Raw genomic sequence first — 4,133 nt, forward strand, 5'->3', positions numbered from 1 at the left:
TCCGAAACTGTACCCCAGCTTCTTTTCGTGACAATGAAAGTATGATGGTCGTCTCGGCTGGCTTCTGGACCGTAGGGGATGGCGAGACTTGTGGATTGAAACTTCGTTTTGTCAGATGGCTGCTTGCTGACGAAAATCTGTAATTAAAACAAAAATCCTGCGACGCAAAGCGATCAGCTTCATTGCAGGTGCTCAAGCCTAGCGGGAAACTTACTTCCGATGGAAGGCTTTTGTTCTGCTTTTAACCTTAGTCTGCCACGTGCTTTGATCCGAAAAATGTATCTCACGGTCTGTTGAATTGCGCGGGGTGGCCTTACTTTTTCGTGAATATCAAACTGTCCAGGTACGGCTAGTTGCCCAGTGAGCGAAATGAAATCTGTGACAAACGATTTCATTTATCAAGCTGTACATTCAGCAACGCGCTTGGTTCAGGCTCACCTTGGCTGGCTGGCTTGTCTGTGCCGGGTGTTCTTTCCCGGCTTCTTTACAAGATGGCGGTGCTAGCGTCCACGCTCTAACTGGATTTTTTCCTAAGCCGTCAAAGTTTAATTTAGCACGGCATAAATACAGTTTGATACAGGCTTACCTTACGTTGCCTTGGGTGACTTTGCTGCGGAAAATTGTGCAAAAGCGGATGCTCTTCCCGCTGACGAGATAATTTTCTGCCGTAACTTTAACTGCCGTCCCTTCAAACCGGATGACACTGACCGGCGACGGTCTATTGCGTGCAGCGTTGTGTGCGAACTGGTTAAAACTGATCATGCTCTTGGTCGCAATCGTATGCTCACCCCTTAGATGAGATGTATAATGAGAATGAGCGAATGACGAAAGTAGGCTCTCCGCTCTAGCAACGGTACGATGGTCTGATTTTGCTTGCCTCCCTTTTCATCGCCGTGAATGTTTATTCTCTGAGCGAAGGCTCTCTTATTTGCCAATGTGGGTGAGTGAGAATTTGCAGCATAACTTGACTGAATGAGACAGCTACATGTTTGTTGGTTGATGGGTAAAATAAGAAATCTTCGCGCAGGGTTGTGCGCGATGCGGTTTGCGTAGGGATGCGTATGTTTCCACTTTTGGGTTTACAATTTATTCTTATGATACTAAACATATTCTAATTATTGCAGCAAACAAACTAAAACGTAACAAGCAGTTTGCCAGTCGTGTCGATCAGACAGAAACGGCACTCGTCAAGGCACCTCTGCATAGCTAGCCTGAATCTGTTCGGGTTCGCTATGATCGCTGCCTTGAGAGCAGCGAAGCAGTTTTCGCACAGCTCTTGGTGTTACACGAACTCCAGTCTCTTCTTGGGTCCGGTATGTTGGAAATCCGGACAGTTGAACAAGAAATGTCGTGCCTTACAAAAGTGGCATCAAGGCAATTTTCCTCCACCTTTGAAACCACCGTGACCTTGTTACCGATATTCGCTGCTCTTCGTGATTTGAGCAGCATCATTAGAAAAGCTTCTTGCAACTCCTCATTACTGCCTCGCACGACAGCAGTATCGATCGAACCGCTTTGCCGCCACCACTTTGTCAATAATGATGAAGATGCCTTCATCCAGGTTGCCTCCTCCGTTTCGATGGGGCCGCAAGTACCCAATTGCTGCGATACAGCTACTAACTTTGTCGCCATTGCGTGGTGCAATGCGAATGCTGGACGTAAATTAGGACGGTTGTCCATTTCACTTGTAGACAATTGCGCAAAATAACCGAACAGACCGACAAGAAAAAAAGTTTTGTCTATCACCACTCCACGTTAATAATGATTTTCACTCGTTTGACTTTAGCTTTGTCTTACTGACGAGCGCATGTTGTGTTGATTAGGTACAGGTTGTCGCGTTTATGATTTCTAAGACACTTGCAATACGAAACCACTATTTTCAACTCAACCACGAATACAAACAGCAAACCAGGCGAACCTTTTTAAGACACCAGCGAAACGTCGAGCATCGCAGCGAAAAGAAACCGGCTTACCATCTTCTATGTCATTTGATGGAGTTGGAGACTTCGACACTAGGGAAATTGCCAGCTGTTCTCCGACAAATTTTCAGGCGTTTTCAGCCTTTCACCCTAACGGCAGATCACTTGTGACGCATTTTTAAATAGATCTTGATGTTACACAAAAGATCCATTGTTGCCTAGCCTTCAAAATCGTAAAACAAAATAACTTTCGGTTTGAGCACGAAACGCTCCACTCGGCCATCTATGGGAGCTGTCCATCAATGTCAGCTTCTTTCTCCGAATAGCCTAGATAACCCGTGTAGTGTCGGTAGTGGTTGTTTCAACCGGCTAAGAATTACACTACGGACTACCTGTTCCGGTGGTAACACCAAACAGGGAACCCCAATTCCATAGTGTCATGCGACCCGTGCTATGGGTAAAATTGTTGAGGGGGTTTAAAATATTCTCAATGGCGAACGGAGCCTGGGAAGAGCCGGGCGAACTCCCCAGTAACTGGTTGTGGTCCACTAGGAGGTTGATAACTCTATTATCTTTCTCCGGACAAAACCAGCCTAGAGGCCGCGTGGCATCCGGCGGGTTTGAAGTATGTCAGTTATGGAAATAACTGTCAAATTCATTCGCAAAGGTGGCCGCGCCACTTATGAGGAGGCAAAGAGCTTTAGACCGATCAGTCTGACCTCCTTCCTTCTCAAATCAGTAGAACGTTTAATCGACCACTACATTCGGGATGGTAGCTTGGGCGAGCACCCGCTGCATGCAATGCAACATGCATATCAGCGGGGGAAGTCTACTACCACCCTGTTACACAATGTTGTCTACAACATTGAAAAAGCTTTTTCACAAAAGCAATCAAGTTTAGGAGTTTTTCTCGATATTGAAGGTGCTTTTGACAACGTGTCTTTCGAATCCATTTTGGAAGCAGCACGAGATCATGGAGTACCTTCATATATCACGAACTGGATACACGCAATGCTTAGCAACCGACATCTGTGCTCATCGTTAAGACAAGTAGAGATGAGGAAACTGAGTGTCTGTGGATGTCCTCAAGGTGGTGTGCTGTCACCACTTCTATGGAACCTTATCGCCGATAGCTTGTTGAGAAAATTAAATGAGCTTGGGTTTCCGACGTATGGTTTCGGCGATGATTATCACATAATGATCACCGGTATTTGCATTAACACACTTTTTGATTTGATGCAACAAGCCTTATGTGTTGTTGAGCTATCAGTTAATCCAAATAAAACCTCAATGGTGCTTTTCACGCAACGAAGGATTACAACCGGAGCTCGTCCATTGTAGTTTTTTGACTCTGAAATTATTGTCGAAGATCAAGTTAAGTACGTTGGGGTAATTCTCGACTCAAAACTTAATTGGACAGCTCACATCGATTTCAGGATCAAGAAAGCTTGCATGGCCTTTGGCCAATGTAGACGGGCTTTCGGCAAATCTTGGGGACTCAAACCCAAGTACATTCAGTGGATCTACACAACAATTGTTAGACCAATACTGGCATACGGGTGCCTTGTTTGGTGGCAGAAGGGAAAAGTCATGACAATCCAATCAAAGTTAAACCATCTTCAGAGGATGGTCTTGATGGCGATGACTGGTGCGTTCTCGACAACACCTACTGCTGCTCTCGAGGCACTCTTGAACATAAAACCACTACATGTGTTTCTGAAACAAGAAGCACTTTCTTGTGCATACCGTCTTAAGGTTACTGGGCTCTGGAACAGTAACCCACTAGATCGTGCAACTAGCCACACAAGACTGTGGCCCCAAATGGTTACTTAGGATGAATATACACTTGCTCCCAGTGACCTTACACTCACATATAGTTTTCCTTCTAGAACTTTCAATGTGAGAATTCCTCTTCGTGAGGAATGGCTGTCTGGCTGGATGGAGCGACAACTTGAAGAATACGTAGTTTGTTATACGGACGGTTCTTTGTTGGCGGGCCGAGCCGGTGCTGGTGTCTATTGTCATGAGATGAGATTAAACCAATCTCATTCACTTGGTAGATACTGTACCGTATTCCAAGCAGAAATCTTTGCGATTCTGTGTGGCGTACAATCCGCACTTCAACAGGGAATTTGCGGTAAAAGAATCTATTTTTGCTCTGACAGTCAGGCTGCCCTGAAAGCACTTAGTTCGGCAGATTCGAGATCGAAATTG

The sequence above is a fragment of the Topomyia yanbarensis genome, chromosome 1 (genome assembly GCF_030247195.1).
Source record: "Topomyia yanbarensis strain Yona2022 chromosome 1, ASM3024719v1, whole genome shotgun sequence".
NCBI classification, from domain to species: domain Eukaryota; kingdom Metazoa; phylum Arthropoda; class Insecta; order Diptera; family Culicidae; genus Topomyia; species Topomyia yanbarensis.